Genomic DNA, 16,108 nt, shown 5'->3' with positions numbered 1-16,108 from the left:
CTAACCGTAATGTGCACCCTCTCCGGTTCCTTTGGGTTAAAACGCTCGTATATTAGAGGTGCGGTGAGAGCGTCCTCCCGGCTACAATTAGCGCGTAAGCCACTTCCACAAAAGCCGGGCGGATTTAAGAACAGTTAAAGACCGCGTGCGTCGAAGGAAATTGTTAATAAATAAATAAACGCGCTCGACAATGTCCAGATGAGAGTCAAAAGTTCAGATTTTCCAAGTTGGGAACGTTAAAAAACAACAGCAAGAGTTGAAATTCTGGTTAAAAAAGCCGTAGCAAAAGTTAAAAAGTGCAAGTTAAAGGTGCGTTGTGTAACTTTTTCGCTCGTTTCCATGGAGATGTTATTGATTTGTACCGCAACATGGCACCAAAAGTATTTCTTTCCATGCGAACAAAAGAGGCGACCTCGTTGACAGTAAGAATGCAAAGTTTGTCACAGTATTTTTTTTTTAATACTTAGTAGGAGTAATGGAGATGTTATTGGTCACCTGGAATGTTCCACAGTATGGCATTAAACTTATTTACCCATAGGAGAAAAGTCGGTAGGTCGGGTTTGTGTTTTAAAGCAGGTTTATTCTGCAAAACTGACTCTTCAGAACACGACTTTTTAACTAGGGCTGTCAAATTATCACGTTAATTGCGGTTAATTAATTACAGTCATATTTAGTTATGTTTTTTAATCGCGTTAATCTTATTTTTAATTTCTAACTTTACTGTTTCTGTTCGCGAGTTGCCTTATTATAAAATCTGTTTTTATGTGTTGTTAGGACACGGTCCCGCACTGTGCAGTCCTGCTCCGCTCGCTCCCGCAAAGAATTGTAATTTTCATTCCCGTTCTCGCCGCATCTGCGATAAACCTGCACACGTCTGATCTGAAAACATCACGACACAGACACAGAACAGACTCAGCATCAGCAGAACATCCCTCTGTCACAGAAAGAACATCTATATTTCACTGAGTCATGTTCTTTATTCCAACAGAAGCTGAACCAGATCAGCGACACAAGAGCTTTTTTTTTTTATTTTTTTTCGCTTAGTTTATGCAAATGAGCCATGCGGTTTTAAGTTTTGTTTCTGAGCTGCATTAAACACATTATAATGTCAAACGGGCTGATGTGGCTTTAGAGTGTTGATGTTTATATGCTGTAAAGTTGAGTTTATTTATGCAGATTAGTAATAGTGATAATGATGATACTTATATAAAAACATTAATGATCGTATGAAAATAATGTAATAATGAATTCAAATGAAAATACCTCAAGTTGAAGCTTTTCTCAGCAATTTTTAGGTGAGATTAAAAAAGAGATGAATTAGATTAATTAATTACAGATCATAATTAATCTCTCAATTTTTTTAATCGCTTGACAGCACTACTTTTAATCACGTTTGTTACGACCTGAAGGGAAACATATTTAAAAGGACACAGTAGCTTTTTCATTTCTTTTATTTCTAGTTCAGGGGTGGGTAAACTTTTTGACTCGAGGGCCACAAAGGGTTTTAAAATTTGACAGAATGGCCGGACCAGGAGCAGATGGATGGACTTTTTTGGTAATCCACCTCGTAAGAGAAAAAATAACATGGGATATGCAGAAAATATATCCCATGTTATTGAAATATTGCATAATTGAAAATCATTACAAAGCATTATTACAAAATATCTGTCTTTCAGGTCCCACAATATTTATTGAAATGACTTTAAAAACACTGAATATTATCAAGTTTGGCAGGCCGGATTAAGAAGATTAAAGGGCCGACCGCATATGGCCCCCGGGCCGTAGTTTGCCCACCCCTGTTCTAGTTGGTTCTTTTTTTTAATGTTTTTAGAGAAATTTAAAAACCCTCCCGTGCCCCAAAAAATAATGAAAAGTAACAAACAGAAAGGTGGACCTGGTGAGCCGACCAAACAGAACAAAAAGGAGAGACACCGGGCCAACCCCGTACAGGCCCATAGAAGCTGATGTCAGCACCTGTAACTAAAGACAAAAAAACAACAACAAACCTGAACCCAAAAGAAAAACTAAAACAGGACAGCAGGTTCCACCAGGTCAAAACAAAAGGCCAAAGGCTAACGAAGGCTACATGACAACCCACCCTGCACCTGCCTGACAGGGGCGAGGCCACCGTCAGGGAGCGTGCACGGAGTCGAGAGCGAGCAAAGTGAGTGGGGCTGGGCGGAGCGGAGAGAACGCGCCACGGGCAAACAGCGGTATTTAAAGGCTCCGCAAAGCCACACAACGATAAACCATAAAAAAGTTACGCAAAAAGGACCAATAACAAAACTTACTACAAAAGGAAACAGAAACAACTAATGACCCAAATCAATACACCCGCGAGTAACAACATTATAGACGTTTCCCTTCTCAGTTGTATCGAGTTTCCTTTATTCTCCTTCGAGACGCCATTGCTCCAGTCTACCCCCGTTTTCGCCGCTACTGGTACAGGCCTACTAATGTGCTTCATCAAAACCTGGTCAAAAATAAAGTTTCAGATACCATATTTTCCAGGACATTAGATGCGCTCTTAAGCCTCTAACCTCATCAAAAAACGACCACGCGCCACAATCCAGAGCGCCCCATACACGAATCCACTCAGGTGTCCCAGCACGACTTCAGTAAACTACAAAGCCGCAAACACACTCATCACTCCACGCCGACGACGAACGGAACGGAGGAACGAACCGAAAAAGCGAGCGCGACGTGCCGCTTCTAGACACGACCGAACAACTGAGTCACGACAATCCGTTGGTCCCAGACAGCACCCTCCCTACACGCCACAACTGAACAAAGCCCAGAGTCACCGTGAACGACACAAACAAACAAAACCACTCACCCATCACACTGTTGGGTTTCATTTAAAGTCCCACGTGGTTTATTTGTGAAAAAAGTTTGAAAATAGACCATTTAATGATATCATCCTGAGCGACTAATAGTGCAGAAAATACGGTAAGCTTGATTAGAATCCTGTGTTAGATGATTTAGAAAGAAATTTGGAAGAAAAAGGAGATGTTTTAGAGGTTGCTCAAGCTGCGTGAAGTTTCTGCGTGAAGTTCCGAAGCTCCTGCAGATGATTTGGTTTCGCAGTCTGAAAATTCAGTTGTGAAGAAAACACCTCAACAACTTTGGTCCGACATCTTTGGTGCTTGAGTGAGGAAACGTTTGTCCTGGAATTCTTCGACTCCGGTGTGACGGAAGAACAGAAGAAGCTGATGGTTCACAATACGATGGAAAAGGTTCTGGAAAGTTCAGAGGTTCCACCAAAACCACGTGACGCTCTTTTGGATTTTTAGATTTTGATGATTTTGTTTCTTCGAAGCTCTTGACGACGCCGACTTTCAGAAGCTTCTCAAACTGCGCATCCGGGAAAGCGTCCGTGATGTCGCTGAAACGCGGCGAATCTTATTCAAGATTTGGACCGAAGAACAAAGAACGAAGATCAGAAACAGGATCTTCTGCAGGCGTCACAAGGCACAGGAGCATCTTTAGTGACACCAACAAAAACACGCTGGAGCTGGACTTTCTGAGTAATTTTTATGCAAGTTTCCGTTTGTGTTTGCAGAATAAAATGACAAATTACTCCAATACGCTTATTTATTTGGTTCTGTGTTAAAATTTAGACTAAATAGCAATGTTCAAGTGTCTTAAACAACCTCTAAATATTCATTAATTTGCTGAAAATTTGGACCCAGATATGGAACCAACTGCAGAGTTCTGAAAAAATTTTGGACCACCCTACTGCTCTATACTCACTTCAGTCTCCAATTTTATTTTCTTAATCAATAATACTAGTGCTGTCATGCGATTAAAAAAATTGAGAGATTAATTAATTATGATCTGTAATTAATTAATCTAATTAATCTCATTTTAATCTCACCTAAAAATTGCTGAGAAAAGCTTCAATTTGAGGTATTTTCATTTAAATTCATTATTACATTATTGTGGCAGATCAAAAGACTGATATAGATTTAAAAAAGTGACTTTATAAAGTCATTTATTGTTTAACAAATCTCTCCAATTTGGCTGTTGAGCCCAAGTCTCCATGAATAAGAAACTGTTTGCTGTAAAGTAGCAAAGATGAGGAAATCTGAACATAATAACTTTTGTCGACTTAAAGACAATAAAAAGTCCAGTCTTTCCTTAACCATATTAAAAATATTATTGATAGAGAAATGCTTTATATATGAGATCACTGGTTTTAGTCCTGGTTTAGACCTGGTTTAGACCTGCTTTAGTCCTACTTTAGTCCTAGTTTAGTCCTGGAATGGATTAGTCCTGGTTTTAGTCCTGGTGTTAGTTCCGGTTTAGACCTGGTTTAGTCCTGGTTTAGACCTGGTTTAGACCTGGTTTAGTCCTGGTTTAGTCCTGGTTTAGTCCTGGTTTAGACCTGGTTTTAGTTCTGGTTTTAGTTCTGGTTTAGTCCTGGACTGGATTAGTCCTGGTTTTAGTCTTGGTGTTAGTTCTGGTTTAGCGGCGTACGCGAGAAAACACGGTCCACACGCGGCTCACAGGAGCACGTCGGTGTCCGTGCAGTGTCTACGGAAGGAAACGTGGTCCGCGCGTTCTCAGGTTAATGACGATGATGAAGGTGTGTGTTTGTGTTTGTGTGTGTTTGTGTGTTTGTGTGTGTGTGTGTTGTTGTCCCAACAACACATAAAAACAGGTTTTATAATAAAGCAACTCACATACAGAAACAGTAAAGTTAGAGATTAAAAATGAGATTAACGCGATTAAAAAACATAACGCGCTAAATATGACTGTAATTAATTAATCGCAATTAACGCAAATATTTGACACCCCTAAATACAAGTAGAATTCGTCGTTTTTGTGCCTTAGAGTGAAGTGCCGGTGTTTTTTTGTTGTTGACGTTTACGGCGAAGAACTTTTGTTTCTTTTATTAAGTCGTTTTAGGTGAATATTTAAATTTAAAATGTGCAAATTCCGACATAAAGATGCGCAGGTGTCACAGATTTTAACACGAGCAGGAGTCTTTATTCGTCTTTATGACTTGTTTGTTTCCATGGAGACAAAAGCGAGGGACAAAAGTACAGAGAGTTACAGGTCTGATCTGTGAAGAGGCGATCCCGCTCATGATAAGGATATATGTTTAGTCGCAGTGTTTTCGCTCCTTCTGCTCTCCTTCTCCCTCCTTTCCTCTCCTCTCTCTCCACCCCTACTCCCTCTCCTCCCTCTCTCCTTTTCTCTCTTCTCCTCCCTCTCCTTCTCCCTCCTTTCCTTTCCTCTCCTCTTCTCCCTCTCTTTCTCCTTCCTCTCCACCTCCTGCTTCTCCTCCCTCCCTTCTTCTCTGTCCTGCTTCTCCTCTCTCTCTCTCTCTCTTCCTGCTCTCTCCTGCCTAGTTTTTAGTCTCTCCTCCCTCTCTCCTCTCCCTCCCCCCCATCTTTCTGTACTCCCTCTATTCTTCTCTCTCTCTCCTCTCCTCCCTCTCTTCTCCTCTGTCCTCCCCCTCTTCTCTCCTCCCTCTTCTTCTCCGTCCTTCCCCTCTACTCTGCTCCCGCTCTTTTTCTCTCTCCTCCCTCTGTCTTCCCTCTCTTCTTCTCCTCCCGCTCTTCTTCTCTCTCCTCTCCTCTGTTCCCACTCTTTTCTCTCCTCCCTCTCTTCTTCCTTTCCTCTCTCATCCCTCTCTTCTCGTCTCTCCCTCCTCTCTTCTCCTCTCCTCCCTCTCCTCTCACCTCCCTTTCTTCTCTCTCCCCCTCTCTTTTCCTCTGTCTTCCCTCTCTCTCTGACCTCTCTCCTCTTCTCTGTCCTCCCTCTCCTCCCTCTCCCTTCTTCTGTCCTTCCCTCTCTCCTCCTCTCTCCTCTCTTCTTCTTCTCCTTTCTCTCTTCTTGTCCTCCCTCTCTCCTCTCTCTTTTTTACTGTCCTCCCTCTGTCTCTGCCATCTCTCAGTCCTCCCTCTCTTCTCCTCCCTCTCTTCTTCTCTCCTCCTCCCTCTCTTCTTCTCTGTCCTTCCCTCTCTTCTCTCCTTCTCCCTCTCTTCTCCTCTCTCCTCCCCTCTCCTCCCTCTCTCCTCTTCTCCTCTGTCTTCTTGTCTCTCCTCTCCTCCCTCTCCCATTCTCTCTCCTCTCCTCTCTTCTTCTCCTCCCTCTCTTTTTCTTCTCCTCTCCCTCTCTTCTTCTCTCTTGTCCTCCCTCTCTTCTCTCCTTCCTCTGTTCTTCTCTCTCCTCTCTTCTTCTCCTCTCTCCTCCCTCTCCTCTCTTCTCTCTCTTCTTCTCTGTCCTCTCTCCTCCCTGGCCTCTATCCTCCCTCTCTTCTCTCTACTCCCCCTCTCTTCTTCTTCTTCTCCTCCCTCTCTTCTTCTCTCTCCTCTCCTCTCTTCTCTCTACTCCCCCTCTCTCCTCCCTCTCCTCTCTTCTTCTGTCCTTCCCTCTCTCCTCCTCTCTTCTTCTTCTCCTTTCTCTCTTCTTGTCCTCCCTCTCTCATCTCTCTTTTTTACTGTCCTCCCTCTGTCTCTACCATCTCTCCAGTCCTCCCTCTCTTCTCCTCCCTCTCTTCTTCTCTCCTCCTCTCTCTCTCCTCCTCTCTCCTCCCCTCTCCCCTTCTCCTCTCTCTCTTCTTCTCCTCTGTCTTCTTGTCTCTCCTCTCCTCCCTCTCCCGTTCTCTCTCCTCTCCTCTCTTCTTCTCCTCCCTCTCTTTTTCTTCTCCTCTCCCTCTCTTCTTCTCTCTTGTCCTCCCTCTCTTCTCTCCTTCCTCTGTTCTTCTCTCTCCTCTCTTCTTCTCCTCTCTCCTCCCTCTCTTCTCTCTATTCCCCCTCTCTTCTTCTCTGTCCTCTCTCCTCCCTCTCTTCTCTCTACTCCCTCTCTTCTCTTCTTCTCTGTCCTCTCCTCCCTCTCTTCTCTCTCCTCCCTCTCTTCTTCTTCTTCTCCTCGTCCGTCCTGCACATGGTTACAATTTGGTATTTTCCCCTGGATTTCAAAGCCCTTCTGAGCCTGTGCTGCTAATTAAAAAGTGGACCGGTTTTGTTGTGGCCGAGCGCGTTGCCAAGTTGGGGAAGTTTCTGGTGGCTCTTTGTAGCTTCATTTTTCAGTCTTCGCGCTTACGTTACACGCGTCCCGAGCCAAAGAGCGAGCGCTTTAAAGACGGCATCCTCCTCCTCCTCCTTCGGCATTAACATGTCTAAGCAGATGTTTCGTGTTTAAGAGGACGGACAGTGAATCGGGAACAACAAAACCGGAGGAGGGGGGACGCGGATTTTCATGGGAATCGATATGAAAACACGTTCTGGTGCGACTTTATAAAAACTACAAACTGAATCAGGAAAAACGGAATTGATAATAACAAATGGAATGATAACGGCTCAGTAAATACTTAATGAAGTCGTTTTTCAAAATAAAACCAGAAAATGAAAAAACGATTTTCTTCATTATTTGTCTCCAAAACTAAAATGGAAAAAAAAACAAAAAACATAACGATTTGTTTATTCAGTTTTTGATTTTGTGTTTACATGAAGAATGGAAAAAATGGATAAGGGACTGAACCAGAACTGAACCAGGACTAAAACAAGACTTAACCAGGTCTAAACCAGGACTAAACCAGAACTAATGCAGGAATGAACCAGGACTGAACCAGGACTGAACTAGGATTGAACCAGGACTGAACCAGGACTGAACTAGGACTCAGCCAGGTCTAAACCAGGACTAAAACAGGATTAAACCAAGACTAAACCGGGACTAAACCAGGACTAAACCAGGTCTAAAACAGGACTGAACCAGGACTAAAACAGAACTAAACCAGGTCTAAACCACAACTGAACTAGGACAGAACTAGGACTGAACCAGGACTAAACCAGGACTGAACTAGAACTAAACCAGGAATAAAATAGGACTAAACCAAGACTGAACTAGGACTGAATCTGGACTAAAACAGAACTAAAACAGGGCTTAAACAGGGCTAAACCACGACGGAACTAGGACTGAACCAGGACTAAAACAGAACTGAACAAGGTCTAAACCCGGTCTAAACCAGGAGTGAACCAGGACAGACCTAGAACTAAACCAGGACTAAAATAGAACTAAACCAGGTCTAAACCACGACGGAACTAGGACTGAACCAGGACTAAAACAGAACTGAACAAGGTCTAAACCAGGCCTAAACCAGGAGTGAACCAGGACAGACCTAGAACCAAACCAGGACTGAAAAAGGACTAAACCAGGACTGAACTAGGACAGAACTAGAACTAAACCATGTCTAAACCAGGACTGTACCAGAACTAAACCACGACAGGAAGTGAACGTGTTGTTGTCGCGTGACAGTCGATCATTTTGCCATGTTAGCAGGACATGAGCTAAAACCTGGGCGACACCGATGACCAAACCCACAGGTCACGATACAGACACAATAAAGTACTGCAGTAATACAGACGCAGTACTGCAGTAATACAGACGCAGTACTGCAGTAATACAGACGCAGTACTGCAGTAATAATAAGTGACTGAGGACCCCTTGAAAACGAGATGGCAAGATACTACAACAGGTTTATCCTCCAAACGAATAAATTCAAATTCAAATTCAGACCAAAATTGTCTTTAAAACCACCAAAGCTCCAAACACAATGAAAACACTTTAGACTTTAAAGTGACACTGGGCGCAGTCATGTCAGATTCTATCATGGAATCTTTGCTCGGTTTCCTCCGAGCTCTTCCAAATTCTGTCCGAGGAAGAGGGGCGTGTCGCTCGGTAACGTCCTCAGACCACCGAGTCGGATGGATAAACGAACACAACTGCTAACCTCAACAAGCCTCATTTGACTTTGTTTTTTTTTTTTTAACAGTCTATGATCAACACTGAACATTCTATCCAATATTTACCTGCAGGAAGGCATTTTTTTGACAGCTTAAACCTAAATAAAATAAATAAATAAATAAAAAATAAATAAACATAAAATAAATAAAAATAAAAGTAAATAAAAATAAAATAAAATAAAAATATAATAAATAAATAAATAAATAAAATAAATTTAATAAATTAAAAGAAATAAAATTAAAAGATAAAATAAAAAAAATTTAAAGAAATAAAATAAAATAAAATAAAAATAATTAAATAAAAATAAAAATATATATTAAAATAAAATAAAACATTAAATAAATAAATAAAAATATTTAAAAAATAAAATAAAATAAAATAAACAAAATAAAACAAAATAACATTTAAAAAAAATACATAAATAAAAATAAAATAAAGGTGTTGTCAGGTTTTTGGCCTTTCTTTACATTATGGTTGCTAGGTAAAAGGAATTACTTCCACATCTGTCACATCTGCTGCTCGTGTGCAAACACAAAGTGAATTTATTAACTTAACCAAATTCACAAAACTATAAAAGACAAGGCAATATCTGTATCCAAATCTTAGATATGAGGCTTTAACTGTATTTTGGTGAACTTCGTGGTCTAACCTGCCCTGTGCACTTTAACACATTAATATCAGCAGATGTTTTGTGTTTTTGGTGAAAAACAAAACGATTTGGGAGATATTTCCGGACATGATTGCGCTCCTGCCCTGTGCCCGTCACGGCGCACGTCTCGCACACATGCTAAATTAAAGGTTCTTTCCCCTGGCTGCGTGTGCCAGTGTCCCCGAGCGTTCTACCATCATAAATAACACTGCGCCCGCCAGAGAGGTGTTTTAAATAGGACGTGTCAAAGCCAGAGCCGCCCATGCCACAGAGCCCGTCCCTTTCTTCACCAGAGCGGGCAGAGCTGGCCTTGTAATCTGTCGGCGCGCGGGCTAGCCCACTGACGCCTCTCGCAGTCAGTCTATGTATTTCAACAAGCCACAAAACCGAGCACCAGGACAGAAGCAGCGCCCGGCTCAGCCTTCGGGAGGGGCACGGGACGAGGAAAAACAGCTAACAACTCGGCGAACAACTCCACTAAGTGCACTGGGAATTATTTTATTAAAACAGGACGAGCTCATGTTCGAGAGTGTTTTGTGTCGGGGTTTTTTTGCCTGGAATGTGCCATAAACAGATTTACTTTACATTTATGCAATTACAGGTGGTTTAAGAGCTCAAAAATACCTAAAAACATTCATTCTGAGTGTGATCGGGGTCGCCTCTCCACAGATCTGACCTGTAACTTGCTCTGCTTTGGTCTCCATGACGATAGAAACGTTTAAGCTCTTTATTATAACATGAAAAACAGACGTTGATCTTAAAGAGAGCGACGGATCAACATGTTTAACAAGTTTCAGTTTTGTTTTTGATGCTCTGAGTCTCTCCTCCGTTTGCTCTTCGCGCTGAGTCACACCCCCTTCAGAGCGCCATGACAACACGATCAATCCCGAAAATGAAACTACTGCACAATTTTTTTTTTTCATGTTTTAGTATATTTAAGAAGAATTCAGGGTTCCCTTTTCTTTCTTTTTTTTCACTGACAACATTTCAAAACTTTTCCAGGACTTTTTCATGACCTAAAGTGAATTTTCCATGAGTTTTGTGTAGAATTGATCAGACTTTTAGCATTTATTGTCGTCTCTTTTAAACAAAAAGCGCAGACGTTAAGAAATAATCAGAACAGACTCATGAGAACTTAACAGAACGCTGGAGTTGTGTGAAAGAGAAACTAAAATCCAATGATTTTTCCAGGATTTCCATGACCGAAACTGAACCATGAGAAATGTCAGTGCGTCAACACATCTATGCTCTGAATTTCGTCTATGCACTCATAATTGTGAAAACATAATAAAAGTATCAGTCTAATAATAACTACTGTGTAATTTAGAGACACTGTATGACTTGAGCTGAGAATCATTCAGAAGTTGCCGATACGATACATATCTCGATACAGCGCACTTTCGATTCGATACGATATATTTCAAATCAATTCAATACGGTTCAATAAAACCTAAAGCCTAAATCATGTCTGTGACGCTAAAAGTCTTTGTTAAACCACTTCTCCTTGTGCAAAGTTCATATGAAACACAAACATTTTAATCGTCAAAACTGTGAAAATGTCAAATGTGTCGCATAAACGAGTTTCCTTCCACTGAACAAACAACAAAACTGTAGCTGTAACAAAATAATTTAGTCAAATATACCAAAAAATACTCTTGGTGATATATTGATACAGCAGCCCACGATATCGATACTGTATCATCACATCAAACAATACGATATATTGATATTTTGGCCCTTGTTTACGTCATAGTTGCTAGGTGAAAGTTATGGAATTACTTCTACATCCTGTATCTCACATCACCTGCTATTGTCTAACAAAAAAAAATAAAAAAAATAATAATAATGAATTAATAATAATAAAATAATAAAATAATAATAATAATAATAATAATAATAATAATAATAATAATAATAATAATAATAATAATAATAATAATAATAATAATAATAATAATAATAATAATAATAATAATAATAATAATAATAAATAAATAAAAATAATAAAAATAAATATATAAAAAATAAAGAGGTAAATAAATAGACAAGTAGATAAAAATAAATAAATACATAAACATTAAAAAATCATAAAAAATAAATACATAAAACTACATAAATAAAATAATAAAATAAAAATATAAAAAAATATTAAAAAAATATTAAATAATAATAATAATAATAATAATAATAATAATAATAAATACGTAAAAAACTACAAAAAAAAAAAAAAAAAAAGAAATAAAGAAATAGGAAAGATTTTGATGATTTAGTGAAATGTGTCAGATTCACTTTAAAATGACCTGAGGGACCTGATTTTGTGAAAAGAAGAGATTTTTGCAGACTGGTTCTATGTAAAAAAACTACAACGCTCAAATTAATTAAAGTATTATTTGTTAGTATAGTATATATATAGTATATATATATATATATATATATATATATATATATATATATATATATATATATATATATATATATATATATATATATATATATATATATATATATATATATATATATATATATATATATATATATATATATATATATATATATATATATATATATATATATGTATGTATATATAGTACCTGTGGTGTCATAAAGTTTTCCTGGTTTATTGGACGAGTTATTCTGAACCTTTTAAAACCGAGGAGCTCGCAGTCGTATATTTGGTTTTCCAGTATAATCAGCACTTGACCAAGACCGAATCTGGACTAGACCAGGTCCAAACCAGATCTAAACCAGGAAAAAAAAAAACAGGGGGCAGCGTTTAAAGAAGAACTGCAATGTAATTTAAAATATTTACTGTTTAAAGTATTAGAGCGGCTCATGGGCGGCTGGACGGAGCTGTCTGTCTCTAAAGCATTGTCCCGATTTCACCTCTGACCACTGGCTTCAAATAAAAGCTCCGCACAGTTAGCAGCCCATTCTCATCTGTCACACGCTCAAACCCGCTCGGATGGAGGGAGGGAGGGAGGGAGGGACGGAGGGAGGGAGAGAAAGAGGGACGGAGGGGGAGACAGAAAGATGTGGATTGAGACAGAAAAACTGAAAGATGAGCTGAGGGAGTAAAAAGAGAGAGGAAGAGCTGACAAGGGGACAGAAAGAGGAGGAAAAAAGAAGAGAGGGAAGAAGGAGAGGCAGAGAGAGAGAAAGAGAGGGAGGAAAAATAGATACAAGAGAGAGAAGTGGAGAGCAGAGAGAGGATGATGAAACTGAGAGGGAATGAAAAACAACAGAGAGAGAGAGAAAAAACTAAGAGACGAAGAAGATAAAACAAAGAGAGAGATGACGAAGAGAGGGACTAGAGAGGAGAGGGGAAAGAGGAAGAGAAAGAGAGGTAGAAAGAGTGAGAGAGAGAGAGAGACAGGGGGACAGAGAGAGAGGAAAAAGAGATATAAGAGAGAGAAGCAGAGAGAGAAGGAGAGAGGAAGATGAAATTGGGAAGGAAAGCGAGAGAGAGAGAGAGAGAGAGATGAGAGAAAGGATAAGAAGGGAGAGGGAGGAGAGAAAAAAAACAGAGAGAGAGGAAGAAGAGAGAGAGTGGGGAGACAGAAATATGGGGAGGAAGAGAGAGAAACTGAGAGATGAGTGGGAACAAGTAAGGAGAGGGGAAAGAAAGAAAGAGAGGTAGAGAGAAAGAGAGAGAGAGGAAAAAGAGATATAAGAGAGAGAAGTAGAGAGGGACAGAGAGAGGAAGATGAAATTGAGAGGGAATGAAAAACAACAGAGAGAGAGAAAAAAACTAAGAGATGAAGAAGAAAAAACAGAGAGATGAAGAAGAGAGGGAGAGAAAGAGAGAGAGGGACTAGAGAGCAGAGGGGAAAGAGGAAGAGAAAGAGAGGTAGAGAGAGAGAGAGAGACAGGGGGACAGAGAGAGGAAAAAGAGATATAAGAGAGAGAAGCAGAGAGAGAGAAGGAGAGAGGAAGATGAAATTGGGAAGGACAGCGAGAGAGAGAGAGAGAGAGAGAGAGAGAGGGAGATGAGAGAAAGGATAAGAAGGGAGAGGGAGGAGAGAAAAAAAACAGAGAGAGAGGAAGAAGAGAGAGAGCGGGGAGACAGAAATATGGGGAGGAAGAGAGAGAAACAGAGATGAGAGGAAACAAGTAAGGAGAGGGGAAAGAGTAAGAGAGAGAGAGGAAAAAGAGAAAAAAGAGAGAGAAGTAGAGAGGGACAGAGAGAGGAAGATGAAATTGAGAGGGAATGAAAAACAACAGAGAGAGAGAGAAAAAACTAAGAGATGAAGAAGATAAAACAAAGAGAGAGATGAAGAAGAGAGGGACTAGAGAGGAGAGGGGGAAGAGGAAGTGAAAGGGAGGTAGAGAGAGCGAGAGAGAGAAAAACAGAGAGATGAGAGAAAGGATAAGAAGGGAGAGGGAGGAGAGAAAAAAACAGAGAGAGAGGAAGAAGAGAGAGAGTGCGGGGAGACAGAAATATGGGGAGGAAGAGAGAGAAACAGAGAGATGAGTGTAGGGAGTAAGAAAAGAGATGACGAGGTGAAGAGAGTATAGAGATTGTAGGAAAAAGAGAAGAGAGAGGAAGAAAAAGAGGGGAGAGAGCATGAGAGAGAGAGAGTAAAAAGAGATATAGGAGGTAGAGAAGTAGAGAGCAGAGAGATGGAGAGAAAGAGAGAGAGAGGGACTAAAGAGGAGAGGGGGAAAGAGGAAGAGAGTACAAAATTGGGAGGGAGAGAGAGTAAAAGGGAGATGAGAGAAGACAGTAAGACAAGAGATGAAGAGGGAAGAAAAAGAAGAGAGGGAAAAAGTAAGGAGAGGGGAAAGAGTGAGAGAAAGAGAGGTAGAGAGAGAGAGGAAAAACAGATATAAGAGAGAGAGGTAGAGAGCAGAGAGAAGGGGAGAAGAAGATGAAACAAAGAGAGAGAGCAAGAGAGAGGGATGAGAGAAAGGAGAAGAAGGGAGAAGGAGGAGAGAACAAACAGAGAAAGAGAAAGAAAAGAGAGAGGGAGACAAAAAAATGGGGAGAGAGAGAAACAGAGATGAGCGAGAAGTAAGAAGAGAGAGGAAGAGGTGAGGAGGTTAAAGAAAGAGGAGAAAAAAAGAAGAGAGGGAAGAAGTAAGAAGAGGGTAGAGAGCGAGAGAATGAGAGAGGTGGGAGGTAGAGAGAGAGAGAGAGAGAGAGAGAAGTAGAGAACAAAGAGAAATGGAGAGGGACAGAGAGAGGGAGATGAAATTGAGAGAGAGAGATGAGAGAAGGAGTAAGATGGGAGAGGGAGGAGAGAAAAACAGAGAGACAGGAAGAAGAGAGAGAAAGAGGCGAGGAGGATACAGAAAGAGGAGGGAAAAGAAGAGAAGGAAGAAGGAGAAGGAGAGAGAGAGAGAGAGGAAAAAGAGATAAGAGAGAGAAGTAGAGAGCAGAGAGATGGAGAGAGAGAAGGAGAGAGGGACAGAGAGAGGAAGCTGAAACTGAGAATGAAAGCGAGGGAGAAGGAGAAAGATGAGAGAAAGTGTAAGAAGGGAGAGAGAGGAGAGAAAAACAGAGAGAGAGGGAGAAGAGAGAGAGAAAAAGAGAGATTCGTGTAGGGAGTAAGCAAAGAGAGGAAGAGGTGAAGAGGGTAAAGAAAGAGGAGGAAAAAAGAAGAGAGGGAAGAAGTAAGGAGATGGGCAAGAGCAAAGAGAAAGAGAGAGAGAGAAAGCAAAAAGAGATTTAAGAGAGAGAAGTAGAGAACAGAGAGAGATGGAGAGAGGACAGAGAGAAGAGAGAAGGGGTAAGAAGGGAGAGGGAGGAGAGAAAAAACAGAGGGAGGGAGAGACAGAAAAATGGGGAGGGAGAGAGAGAAAAAAAAAAGATGAACGAGAAGTTAGAAGAGAGAGGAAGAGGTGAAGAGAGTATAGAAAGAGGAGGAAAAATGAAAAGCAAGAGAAAGAGAGAGAGAGCGTGAGAGAGAAAGAGAAAGAGAGAGAGGTGAGAGAGAAAGAGAAAGAGAGAGAGGAAAAAGCGATATAAGAGAGAAGTAGAAAGCAGAGAGATAGAGAGAGAAGGGGTAAGAAGGGAGAGGGAGGAGAGAAAAAAGAGAGTAAGAGGAAGAAGAGAGAGAAAGCAAGCGGAATAGAGTATAAAATGGGGAAAGGAAAGAAGGATGGGGGCACAGGGTCAGTAGAGAGAGAGAGAAAGAGAAAGACACAAGAAAAAGAGAGAGATGAGGAGAGAGGAGAGGAAAAAAGGAGGGAGGAAAGAGCAGAGAGAAAGCGAAAGGGACAGAGAAAAGAAGAAAAGAAAGAAGAAATCGGGAAGTAAGAGAGACATTGAGAAAGACGAGGAGGAGAAAAAAAGAAACACTAAAAGAAGGAGAGAAAGAGGAGAGAGAGAGGAGGGAGGGAGAAAGAGGAGGGAGGGAGAGAGAGGAAAAAGAGATTTAAGAGAGAGAAGCAGAGAACAGAGAGAGATGGAGAGAAGAGAGAAGGGGAAAGAAGGGAGGGAAGAGACAAAAAACAGAGTAAGAGGAAGAAGAGAGAGAAAGCAAGCGGAAAGAAAGAGGGATGGGGGTACGGGGTCAGTAGAGAGAGAGAGAGAAAGAAACAGAGAGAGAGAGATGGGAAAAAAAGAAAGGAGGACAGAGCAGAGAGAAACAGAAAGGGACAGAGAATCGAAGGGGAAATCGGGAAGTAAGACAGAGATTGAGAAAGACGAGGAGAGGAGAAAAAAAAGGAAAAACTAAAAGAAGGAGAAAGAGAAAGAGG

General features: G+C 40.7%; 1 protein-coding gene across 1 annotated transcript in view; it reads right to left on the bottom strand.

Moving 5' to 3' along the window:
- The window catches only part of bcas3 (BCAS3 microtubule associated cell migration factor), a 988,864-nt gene that overhangs the window by 761,320 nt on the left and 211,436 nt on the right, over positions 1 to 16,108 (bottom strand). The gene's annotated exons all lie outside the window — the stretch shown is intronic.

The sequence above is a fragment of the Boleophthalmus pectinirostris genome, unplaced genomic scaffold (genome assembly GCF_026225935.1).
Source record: "Boleophthalmus pectinirostris isolate CB_2022bp ecotype Guang Dong unplaced genomic scaffold, ASM2622593v1 HiC_scaffold_9, whole genome shotgun sequence".
Taxonomy (NCBI): domain Eukaryota; kingdom Metazoa; phylum Chordata; class Actinopteri; order Gobiiformes; family Gobiidae; genus Boleophthalmus; species Boleophthalmus pectinirostris.
This window is presented reverse-complemented; position numbering and strand designations above follow the sequence as displayed.